We start from the raw sequence: 13,101 nt of genomic DNA on the forward strand, positions 1-13,101 counted from the left end.
GACTGAATACTTTTCTTTTAAGAAAGTGAGTGAGAGGCGAGGCACTGTGACTCATGCCTGTAATCCCAGCACTTTGGGAGGCTGAGGTGGGCGGATTGCTTCCGCCCAGGAGTTCCAGACCAGCCTGGGCAACATAGCGAAGCCCTGTCTCTACTAAATACACAAAAAATTAGCTGGACATGGTGGCACTTGCTGGGGGTCCCAGCTACTCAAGAGGCTGGGATGGGAGAATCAACTGAGCCCAGAAAGTTGAGGCTGCCGTGAGCCGTGTTGTGCCACTACACTTTAGCCTGGAGATAGAGTGAGACCCTATCTTTTAAAAAAAAAAAAAAGTGAACAAGATAAAGATGCTACTTCTCACCTCTCCTATTCGACATCTCAGTGGAAGTCCTAGCCAAGCCAATACAGTAAGTTAAGGAAAAGAAACAAAAGGCATACAGACTAGAAAAAAAGAAAAGTTTTGAACACGACTGTCTACTTAGAAAATTCTAAAAAAAAAAATTATTAAAATAAAAAAGCTTCTAGAACTAACAAGGGAGTTTAGCAAAAAGTCAGGATACAAAATCAATATACAAAACTTAATTTCTATATACTATCAGTGATCAATTGGAATCTGATTTTTTAAAATTACCATTTACAACAGGACCAAAAAATTAAAATAATTAGGTATAGACTTAATAAAGTATTTGAAAGATCTGCACATTGAAAACTACAATACTCACATAAATGGAGAGAAACAGCATGTTCATAGATTAGAAGACTCAAATTATTAAGACGTCAATTATATTCAGGTTGATCTCTAAATTAAACACAATCTCCATCAAAATCCCAACAGAACAAATAAATTAGCAAGAAGATGATTCTAAATATTATACAGAAAGGCAAAGGAACTAAAAATAGCCATAACAATTTTGAAAAAGAATACAGTTGGAAGAGTCACATTACCTCATGTGAACACTTATTTTAAAGCTATAGTAGGACAGGGGCAGTGGCTCATGCCTGTAATCCCAGCACTTTGGGAAGACGGGGCAGGCGGATCACAAGGTCAGGAGATCAAAACCATCCTGGCCAACATGGTGAAACCCCGCCTCTACTAAAAATACAAAAATTAGCTGGGCGTGGTAGTGCGTGCTTGTAATCCCAGCTACTTGGGAGGCTGAGGTGGGCGGCAGGAGAATTGCTTGAACCCAGGAGGCGAACGTTGCAGTGAGCCGAGAGTGTGCCACTGGACTCCAGCCTGGTGACAGAGCGAGACTCCATCTCAAAAAAAAAAAAAAAAAAAAAAAAAAAGAGGGCTATAGTAGGCCAGGCGCGGTGGCTAACCCCTGTAATCCTAGCACTTTTGGAGGTTGAGGTGGGAGGATCCCTTGTGCTCGGATGCTCAAGACCAGCTTGGGCAACATAGGGAGATCTTGTCTCTACAAAAAAATTTTAAAAATTGGCCTGGCATGGTGGCATACACCTATAGTACCAGTCACTGGGGAAAGGGGAGGATGGCTTGAGTCCAGGAGGCTGAGGCTGCAGTGAGCCATATTCACACCACTGTATTCCAGCCTGGGCGACAGAGTGAGACCCTGTCTCAAAAATTTTTCAAATAATACAGCCTGGGCAACATAGCCAAGACCTCATCTCTACAAATAATTTTAAAACTTAGCCAAGTGTGGTAGCACGCCTGTGGTCCCAGCTAACTGGGAGGATCGCTTGAACTTGGGAGGCCAACGCTGCAGTGAGCAGAGATCACTGCACTCCAGCCTGAGCGACAGAGAGAGACCCTGTCTCTAAATAAAAAATAAAAAGGATAGACAAAATAGATCAATTGAACAGTCCATAAACAAATCCGAACAAATGTAGTCAAATAGTTTTTGACAAAGAGACAAGGGGAATTCAATGGGAAAAAGATCATGTTTTCAACAAATGGTCATGGAACAACTGGACAAATAAATGAAACTCAACCTGTACTTCTCTCATTTTATATGAAAATAAACTCAAAATGGAACATAGATCTAAAAATAAAATTACAATATAAAACTTGGGGAAAAAAATAGGAGAAAGACCTCTCTGACCTTGGACTGAGCAAAGAGTTCTTAGATACAATATTCAAATTTTAAAAATTAGTAATTTGGACTTTCTCAAAATTTAAAACTTCTGTACTTCAAAAGTAATGAAGTATAAAAGTTATGAGGATGAAAAGGCAAGCCAGAGTGGAAGAAAACCTTCGTAAATCACCTATCTGACAAAAGATAAAGGACTATAAAGAACTTTTGGGGCTGTGGTTCATGCCTGTAATCCCAACACTTTGGGAGGCTGAGGCAGGAGAATCACTTGAGCCCAGGAGTTCTGAGACCAGCCTGGGAAACACAGTGAGACCCCATACCTAAAAAAAAAAAAAAAAAAAAAAGGAAAAAACAATAAGATAATAATAAATTCAGCTATAACAATCCAATTTAAAAATGGGCAAAAGCTTCAGACACTTTATCAAAGATAAACATATGACAAATAAGTACATGAAAAGATGCTCAACATCCTCAGTCATGGGGGAAATGCAAAGAAAAATCCCAACGAGATACTATTAAAATGGCTAAACCTAAAGACTGACCATACCAAGAGCTGACAGGAATGTAAAGCAACTGAACCTCTCATATGTTGCTGGTGGAAATGCAAAGTGGTTCAGCCACTTCAAGCACAGCTTGACAGTGTATTAGTTTCCTATGCCAATGTAACAAATTGCCACAAATTTAGTGGCTTAAAACAATAGAAATTATTTTACAGTCCTACACCTTAAAGTCTGACATATGTGTCCCTTGGCTAAAATTACTGGCAGGGCTGCTTTCTTTTCTGGAGGCTCTAAAGAGTAATCCATTTCCTAGCCTCTTCAAGATTCTAGAGACCACTCATATTCCTTATTTGTGGCCTGCTCTCTTCCATCTTCAAAGCCAGCAACTTTGCACTTCTCTGACCATTGTTACATCTTTGTTTCCTGACTCTACTCTTCTGCCTCTCTCTTTCCTTTTTTTAAAGATTCTGTGATACATTGGGACCACCTGAATAATCCACAATAATCTCCCTAAAGTCATCTAATTAGCAACCTTAATTTGCCTTTGCCACGTAAGCAAATACATTCACAGGTTCCAGGGACTAGAATATCTTTGAAAACCTTTATTCTGTCTACCACAGATAGGTCTTTTTTTTTTTCATTTTAAGATAAAAGTAGGCTATACCTACCACATTCCATTTACTTAAGAGAAACAAAAACTTAGGTTTACACAAAAACCTATTTGCAAAGATTTACAGCAACCTCACTCAGTCACAAAAACCTGAAAACAACTCAAATGTCCTTCAACTGGTGAATGAATAGGTGATGGAACTGTTCCTTACCTTGATTATGCTAGTTGCACAGCTCTCTTAGTTGGAATTGCACAATGAAAAGAGTTAATTTCATTTCACGTAAATTAAATATTTTTTAAAGAAAGGAAGCAATTATATCATTTCTCATCCATCAGATTAGCAAAAATTTTTAAATCTTACAATGCCAATTGTGGGCAAGGACATGAAGCCACTGTCACTCATACTGTTTGCAGGAAGGTAAATGGCTACAGCATTAAAAAGGATAATTTGGCTGTAGCTAGTAATGTTGAAAACGCATATCAATCTGTTATCAGCAATTCCACTTATAGGTAAGTATACATACATTCTAGGAAAGCCTCTATACATGCGCTCAAGGAGACATGCACAAAGATATTCATTAAACATTGTTTGAAATATTAGAAAACTGAAAACTCTTCAGTAAGGAAATGAATTGCAGTTGGTGGTTACTAAAAAAGAAAAGGGAAAAAATGCATGACAGAAAGAATCAACCCTGCCTGTTAAGTGATTTGGAGAAGGCAACTTATTGGTTTAACAATAAGACATCCTGAAAAGAGCACTGAACTTAGAATATGGAGACAAGCATTTTAGCATTCATGTAGTTCCAAGTCTGCCACTAACTAGCAGTCAGACTACGGATTACTTAACTCCTTCAAGCCTCCCTGTCTTTTTCGTGAAAAATGAAGAGGTTAAGATTACTTCCAACTCAACAATTCTATGATTCAGTAAGTATATGACCAAAAATTATAAAGGCCGGGCGTGGAGGCTCACACCTGTAATCCCAGCACTTTGGGAGGCAGAGGCGGGCGGATCATGAGGTCAGGAAATCGAGATCATCCTGGCTAACACGGTGAAACCCTGTCTCTACTTAAAAAAAAAAAAAAAAAAATTAGGCGGGCGTGATGGCGTGGGCCTGTAGTCCCAGGTACTCGGGAGGCTGAGGCAGAAGAAAGGCCTGAACCCCGGAGGCGGAGCTTGCAGTGAGTCGGGATCGCGCCACTGCACTATAGCCTGGGCGACAGAGTGAGATATATATGTGTGTGTGTGTGTGTGTGTGTGTATGTGTGTGTGTGAGTGTATATATATATATTCTGGTGGTGGCCCCCACCTGTAATCCCAGCACTTCGGGAGGCCGAGGCAGGTGGATCACCTGAGGTCAGAAGTTCAAGGCCAGCCTGGCCAACAGGTGAAACCCCGTAGCTACTAAAATACAAAAATTAGCCGGGTGTGGTGGCAGGCGCCTGTAGTCCCAGCTAGTTGGAAGGCTGAGGCAGGAGAATCAGTTGAACCCGAGAGGTGGAGACTGCAGTGAACCAAGATCGCACCACTGCACTCCAGCCTGGGCAACAGCAAGACTCTGTCTCACAAAAAAAAAAAAAAAGAAAAGAAAATTATATTGTAAAGCACACATGTCAAGATACTATTTTTTCTAGACACTCTGAAATCAGAAAATATCAGAGAAACAGGGCATCTCAGTATAACCTATTACATTGATCAAGTTTCTTGGAATGTGTGATAAAATTTTATTTTTTAAATTTTTTCCATGACAGCCCTCAGGAGATCCTGAAACCATGTACCCCTGTGATGAGATTTTTAATTGAAATCATAATTCAAGATCATGTAAAAGCTAAAACCACTGCACTGACTTCGGTCACCCTCAGGAAGAACTTACATATTCTCTCCCGTTTTAACATTCTAAAACAAGTTAATGTTAATCAATGCACCTTAACTTGTCAAGTTCAAGTCCGTCTAGCCAAAAGTAATTCAGGTACATGGTAAAATTTACTCGATTTTTAAAGATTAAATAATGAATTGCTTTTCCTACTTTTGCCTGTTTTATCTACAAATCTCTTACATTATAATTTAATAGCTCATCCTACTACAAATAGAAAGCCTATAAAACCTATCCACAATACGCTATATCCACAGGGATCTAGTAAAAAAAAAATCGGTAATTCTTAATTCAAGGAAGCTTATTTAATAAGTTTCATTACCACCAATACTTTAAAGACACCAATAACCAACACGTCATTTGTTCCTACTGCAGAATTTAACAGGTTATTAACTTCTGGTAAAATCCAAAAGCATAATTAGTAAACTATCATTAAAACATGATATTGCTTTTTTAAAAAATCGGAAATATTAACACCTTTCACTGTGTCAGTCAAATCAAAATTTCAAAATTTTTGTTCCACTGACTTTCCGAATCTAAATTTTTACTATTCTAAGCAAGTATGGAGACAAAACAAACACTCCATACTACATCTAAAAACTTCCAATCAGATTTTAATTTTAGCATAAACTGCCAAGAAAAACCTTTCGACCGAAACCTACATTCCGTACACATTACTGTACGTCAATCAACAGAAGGTGAGTTATGATCATTGGAAAGTTACATAATTTACTACAAAGATCGTTTAAAGCAACCTTCATTAAACGTAGAACACAACAATGTACAGGCTTCAAAGTTCAACGTGCAACCTTAAATTATCAGAAACCATCAACAACAAAATTAGGCTTTTCTTTAAAACTGGTCACAAGGAAGCAGGAACTGTTTGCCTGTTTAAGAACGCAATGGGCAGCAGAATACCAGCAGCTGAGTCAGGCAGAGGAACGCTGACTACATTCTGACTTCTAAAGGAAAGCGTTCCCTCGCCGGATTGCCAGACCCGGCCGGGGGGAGTCCCGCGCGTCGCGACCTCGGGGCGGGAGCGCAGGGGGCAGACGACTCCCCGCCGCGCCCCCTGCACCTCGGGCCCGGCTGGCTGTGGCCCGCGCCAAGGTGCATGCCCAGCCAAGGAGAAGGAGCGGGCACCGCGCAGGCAGCGCTGCTCCGAGGGACAAAGGTTGGGCTCACACCCTCCACGGCCGAAGCTGCGGCGCCTGAGAAAGCCCGCTGGCGGCCCGGGGTCTCTCGCTGGCCCGAGTTTGAGCGGCGTGTGGGGGAAGGGGAGCCCGGCCGCCCCTCCCCCGCCGCGCTCCCGGGGACCTGTTGATTAAGATCTCCACAGCCCAGCCGCCGCCGATCCACCTCTTACCTCCGCGCCTCGGCTCCGCGGAGCCTCCAGCCCCGGCCGCTCCTAAGCACTGCAGAAGCGACAGCTCTCCGGCAGCCCTTAAAATACCGGATAAAGAATCCAGAAACTCCCGACTCCCCACCTCAGAATCCTTAGTCCCCGCCCCCGCCCCCCCCCCCCCCCCCGCCCCCGCCCCACCGCCAACCTCCTCCGTCGCCGCCGTCGCCGCCGCAGCCGCCAGCAACTCCACTTCTAGACCGCGCGAGACCGGCCCCTGCGGCCACCGCGAGACCGCGCACGCGCCCCCGGGACTCTGGCGCAGCGGGCGCGCGGATCCCAGTCCCACCCCGCCCGTGAGAGGCTGGCGCGGCTCGCCCAATCCCGAGCCGGCGCGGAGAGAGCGCCCGGTCATTGGTTCTCTCCACAGCTCCCGCCGGGTGCGCGCAGCCGCGCGCCTCTAAGTCTAAAACCCGGACTGCTAGGAGCTGGCTGTCCCTGTGGAGCTGCTTCGGGGTTTGGCCCGCGGGCTGTGTGGGGACGCGAGGCTTCCCTGGGTTTCTACATCCCTTGGCTCTTCTGTCTCTGGATGACAGCTCCTGAAGAAAATCCGAGTCCTCCTGAAGAGATTCCTCATGTCCTGTCAAGTTAGTCACACAATCTAACTTTTCTTTTTTTTAAAAAAATGACGTAAACACCTGAATGTGTGCAGTGTCCCGCAGAAGACTCCAGAAAGCCACCAGCAGCACTGACTTCTGAAAACCAGAAAGCAAGGATGGCAAGGACTAGAACTATTTTCCAGAAGTCTCCCGAAGGGACAGAGAGTTACGCAGACCAGCCCATGCCCCGGGCATGGCTGGCGCCCTCGGGACCTGGATGTGCCACCCTTGGAATGGGGCAGGGCTCTGGCGGGTGCGGGCGGAAGTCAGAGCAGATTGGAGTACGTTCTAAGGAGAAATACCAGCAAATGTGTCTCGACACTTGCAATAAAAGCCCTCGGATGGTCTCTGTCTTGACAGTACCTTCCGAGGAAGCCCATCCCACCTTTGAACCCTTGCAAGGTTTGTTAATCGACCTCTCCTTCTATGAGGCCAAAATATGCTTATGACTCCAGCCCAGGTGCACGGTTTCCCCCAGGGGCACAGTCCTCCCTCAAAACCTTCGTATATGCCATTTCCATTTCTCTCGGTTTTCCTCATTTTGTCCCACCGTGTTTTTCCATCTTGCAATGTCCTCAGGTCCTGACTTTCAAGTTCTTTCACATTCTTCCCCATTACGCTCCTCTGGACAGCCTATGGATTGTTAGTGTCCCTCACTAAGGACACTGTGATGCTCTGAACGAAGCAAACCATTGTTCCTGGTGGTGAAGATCTTTAGGGATGCCTACCCTTCCCAGATTTGTTATCCTTCTCAAATCTGATAAGCATTCTCTCCAAGTGTTTAATAAGACAGAGCTGAGGACAGAACTCTGCTGCATGCCACTAAAGACCTTAATGCTCCTGCCATCAAAAAATTTCTCAGTAGGCTTCTAATACAGATGGACTACACAACCGAACTGTCTTCTTGGCCCATATTCCTCCACAAAGATGCCAGGAGAACTGGCGAAATGCCTAACTGAAATCCAGATAAAGTCTCCAGGATTCCTAGAAACTATTAGCCATACCCCAAAAGGAAAAAAACGGTTAGTGTGTGTGACTTACTTCCTTTTCTAAGTTCGTTTGTTTTTGTTTTTGTTTGAGAGGGGGTTTCGCTCTTTTGTCCAGGCTGGAGTAAAGTGGCACGATCTTGGATCGCTGCAACCTCTGCTCCCCGGGTTCAAGCGATTCTCCTCCCTCAGCCTGCCCAGTATCTGGGATTACAGGTGCTTCCTCCAGCTCCTCAATGAATTCTTCTTTCTCTAGCTTATAATTTCTCATCTTTGGCACTATTGACATTTGGGCTGGATAATTCTTGTGGGGACTGTCCTGTGCATCATGGGATGTTTAGGACCATCCCCAGCCTCTACCCACTAGGTGCCAGTAGCATCACCCTCCCCAATGTGACAATCAAAAACGTCTCCAGAGGTTACCAAAGCTCATGGGGAGAGATGGGCAAAATCATCTTCAGGTAAGAACTGCAGATCTAGCTGTTCAAAGAAAGGACCCCTTTGGAAAGATAGTATATCTTTATCCATAACTTCTAATCTCTTGGCCCCAGGCAGTTTTTCTTTTTCTTTTTTTTTTTTTTTTTTTAGACGGAGTCTTCCTCTGTTGCCCAGGCTGAAGTGCAGCAGCGCAATCTCGGCTCACTGCAAGCTCCGCCTCCCGAGTTTACGCCATTCTCCTGTCTCAGCCTCCCGAGTAGCTGGGACTACAGGCGCCGCCTCCACGCCCGGCCAGTTTTTTGTATTTTTTTAGTAGAGACGGGGTTTCACCGTGTTAGCCAGGATGGTCTTGATCTCCTGACCTCGTGATCCGCCCGTCTCGGCCTCCCAAAGTGCTGGGATTACAGGCTTGAGCCACCGCACCCGGCCGGCAGTTTTTCAAAACAACAAAACACACACACACACAAAAAGCCTCCACCCAAATGAACCCTCCAAGTACCTAGCCTTGCTTCCTCAGCTGCTTAGATTCCGTTACAGGACCCCACCCTAATAAAATGATTATTATTGTGAGTGTGAGATAGCAGACCAGCTGCTTATCTCAAAATATGTGAAATTCCTTTTTAAAGTGCTATAACAATTCAGAAAGGCATTTTTTCAGGAAAAGAAGTGCTATAAAAATGTTAGTTATGGCCTGGCATGGTGGCTTACACCTGTAATCCCAGTACATTGGGAGGCCAAGGTGTATGAATCCCTTGAGCCCAGGAGTTCAAGACCAGCCTTGGCAATATGGCAAAAACCCATCTCTACAAAAAATACAATATTAGGTAGGCATGATGGTGTGTGCTTATAGTCCCAGCTACCTGGGAGGCTGAGGCAGGAGGATCATCTAGGCCTGGGAGGCTGAAGCTGCGGTGAGCTGAGATCATACAACTGCACTCCAGCCTGGGCAATAGAGTGAGACCCTGTCTCAAAAACAAAAGTTATTTTACCTCCTAAAGATATTTTCATGTTAAAAGAGGGCAGATCCTACAGCAAATAACAAATCTACTCTCTAGTGGGTCAGGTGCAGTGACTCACACCTGTGATCCCAACAGTTTGGGAGGCCAAAGTGGGAGAATTGCTTGAGCCCAAGAATTCAAAACTAGCCTGGGCAACATAGGGAGACCCATCTCTACAAAAAAATTTTAAAATTAGCTGGGTGTGGTGGTACGCTCCTGTAGTCCTAGCTATTTGGCAAGCTGAGGTGGGAGGATCTCTTGAGCCCGGGAGATCTAGGCTTCAGTGAGCTGTGATTGTGCCACTGCACTCTGGCCTGAACAACAGAGCAAGACCATGTCTCAAAAAAAAAAAAAAGAAAAGAAAAGAAAAAAATAAATCCATTTTCTGGTGAATTGAGCCAATCCCAGAATCTCTAAGTCATACAAATTACTGGTGTATATGCAAAAACTGAAGGGTAGCTGAAAGAGTGAAAGGTATAGAAACTGGAGTAATTAGATTTGGGTTTTAGCTTTGCTGCTAACTAGTTCTGTGATTCAGATGTGTGACAAGCTTCCTGGGCCTAAATTTTCTCATCTATAATGTGAAGGGGTTAACTACTCCTTTTTTCCCCCTAGTTTTAGGATTTTGGTACCCTCTGCATATAGAATGTAACATGGATAGCATAGGAGGTTAAGAGAATATAATATTCCCCCATAATGGAATGAAATGGATAATCTGTGGTTTAAACCCCCCTGTCAGAAGGGCTGTTCATGCTTGTCAGAAGGCAGTTCACCTGCTGAGTCACTCTAACAAATTTGTAACTAAATATTATGGGTGAGTAGTGAAAGTCTAACTGTAAAACCAGGAGTAAGGTGGACAATCACCATAGTAAATACCCTCCCTTCTTCTTCTTCTTTTTGTCATCTGCTTAACTTATTATCTGTCAATATCCCTTATTAAATGTTTATGTAATAAAATATCACACTATTTTATTTCATTAAAAATTTCGAGAAGCCAGTCATGGTGGCATGTGCCTCGAGAAGCCAGTCATGGTGGCATGTGCCTGTAGACCCAGCTAATCAGGGGACTAAGATGGGAGGATTGTTTGAGCCCAGGAATTCAAGTCCAACCTGGGCAACACAGCAAGACCCCCTTCTCTAAAAATTAAAAAAAAAAAGTTTTGGGGGAAACATATTCATGTTGCATTTCAGCCACTTTTAAAAAGGTCTGAAATTTTGATTTTCAAGATTTATTATTCCCTATTATATATCGAATTATGTAGCCTTAACTAAGGCTATTATATCTCCTCTTTGTACTAGTGAAAGCCAGGTTTTCACTAGTATAGTTTTCATAACTTGGCTTTCACTAGTACATCAGTGAATTAGTACTTAGAATTTTCATAAGTGAATTAGTAGCCTAATCACATAATTGTATAAACCAGATGATCGGAGATAATGTATAATAAAAGCAGAATACTCACTGACTCAGATAAAATAGAAGTTATGAAACAAAACTTACCTACGAATAGTAGTACTAGTAAATAAATATCTTTTTTTTTTTTTTTTTAAGACGAAGTCTTGCTCAGTCATCCAGGCTGGAGTGTAGTGGTGTGATCTTGGCTCACTGCAACCTCCACCTCCCGGGTTCAAGCAGTTCTTCTGCCTCAGCCTCCCAGTAGCTGGGATTACAGGCACCTGCCACCACACCTGGCTAATTTTTTTTTTAATTTTTAGTAGAGACAGGGTTTCACCATGTTGGCCAGGCTGGTCTGGAACCCCTGAACTAAAATGATTTTCCCACCTCAGCCTCCCAAAGTGCTGGGATTACAGGCATAAGCCACCGTGCCTGGTCAAATATCTAAAATAAAATAATAAAATAACAAAAAGCAAACCAACAAACAATGAACTTTTCTAATTTAATTGGGTTATTCTTATTTAGATGTTTTATAGCAGAATTTAAACGTTCATAAATCTAGCTAAATATAGTGTATCCCTAAGCTAACAACATTATACAGTTGTCATATGGAATGGAAGATTCCACTATCTGCATCAGTGTAATTCAGTACAGGTCAGTATTATTCAACTTAATTGGCTTTAACAAATATTCACTCATTTAATGGGTGAAGCATTGTGCTGTAGGCACTGAAATCTGTGTGACAGTCCTTATCATAGAGGAATTGGAAAGGTAGGAAAAAGGACATGATAAGACAAACAAAGTACAAGGAAAAGCATGGTGAATGAACGTAAATGCTCTAGACTCAAAGAAAGAAAAGGTCTTATACCAGTAGGAGCTTTACTATCTAGTGAAGGTGCAGGTGGGAACAGTGAATAAACTGCTCTGAAAGTACTCACAATAATAGGAAAATCAAGATCTTATACATGGCTTTAAAAAAAATAGACATGACTTGGGGAAAGGAGTGGGGAGATGTTGATCAAAGGATAGGAAATTTCAGTTAGGAGGAGTAAGTTCAAGAGCTCTGTTTGTACAACATGGTGAGTATATAGTTAATAACAATGTATAGTATACTTTAGTATACTTAAGAGACTAGATTTTAAATGTTCTCACCACGAAACAAATGGTATGTGAGGTAATGTTAATTACCTTGATGTAGCCATTCCATAATGTAAATGTATTTCAGAATACTATGTTGTATGTCATAAATATATCTAATTTTTATCAATTTAATTTAAAAATTTTTTAAAGATACACATAAAACTTTTTCTAAATGTGAATGACTGAATGAAATAGAGAAAAGAAGCATGAGCTTAATATGGAAACAAGAGTCAACAAAAACCTCAGGGTAGGATATTCAATATTTAGAATGTCAATCATTTATCATTATTTTATTTGTACCCATCTGGGTGGTCCTATGCCAGTCTGGAGAAGTGTCAAGAAATAAAACAGGGTCCATGAGAATTTTTTTTTTTTTTGTGAGATGGAGTCTCACTCTGTGACCCAGGCTAGAGTGCAGTGGCAGCCATCTGACTCACTGCAAGCTCCACCTCCTGGGTTCACTCCATTCTCCTGCCTCAGTCTCCCAAGTAGGTAGGACTACAGGCGCCTGCCACCACACCCGGCTAAATTTTTGTATCTTTAGTAGAGACGGGGTTTCACCATGTTAGCCAGAATGGTCTCGATCTCCTGACCTCGTGATTCGCCTGCCTCGGCCTCCCAAAGTGCTGGGATTACAAGCTTAAGCCACTGCACCCAGCCCTGAGAAATTTTATTTCCGAGAGAGGAGGTAGGTGAATTTAGGACTTGGGAATATTTCTTTTTTTTTTTTTTTTTTTTTTTTGAGACGGAGTCTCGCTCTGTCGCCCAGGCTGGAGTGCAGTGGCGCGATCTTGGCTCACTGCAAGCTCCGCCTCCCGGGTTCCCGCCATTCTCCTGCCTCAGCCTCCCGAGTAGCTGGGACTACAGGTGCCAGCCACCTCGCCTGGCTAGTTTTTTGTATTTTTTAGTAGAGACGGGGTTTCACCGTGTTAGCCAGGATGGTCTCAAACTCCTGACCTCGTGATCCGCCCATCTCGGCCTCCCAAAGTGCTGGGATTACAGGCTTGAGCCACCGCGCCCGGCCGACTTGGGAATATTTCTAATGAAGGAAAGATCAAGACCAAATGTTAAGAAAGAGGAACCAAAGTTTTTTCTGCTTGAAAAGGGCTA

General features: G+C 43.1%; 1 protein-coding gene across 3 annotated transcripts in view; it reads right to left on the bottom strand.

Moving 5' to 3' along the window:
* The window catches only part of MPP5 (membrane palmitoylated protein 5), a 95,592-nt gene extending 88,932 nt beyond the window's left edge, over positions 1-6,660 (bottom strand). For 2 of the 3 annotated variants that reach the window (XM_026456011.1, XM_026456006.1), the window contains exon 1: positions 6,402-6,520. The gene's annotated coding sequence lies outside the window, so the exon portion shown is untranslated. Of the gene's footprint in view, positions 1-6,401; positions 6,521-6,585 lie in introns of those variants that run through there. The other variant, XM_026456012.1, reaches the window with a different exon arrangement.
* Positions 6,661-13,101: the final 6,441 nt, after the last annotated feature.

Source organism: Piliocolobus tephrosceles, chromosome 6, assembly GCF_002776525.5.
Source record: "Piliocolobus tephrosceles isolate RC106 chromosome 6, ASM277652v3, whole genome shotgun sequence".
In the NCBI taxonomy this organism is placed as follows: domain Eukaryota; kingdom Metazoa; phylum Chordata; class Mammalia; order Primates; family Cercopithecidae; genus Piliocolobus; species Piliocolobus tephrosceles.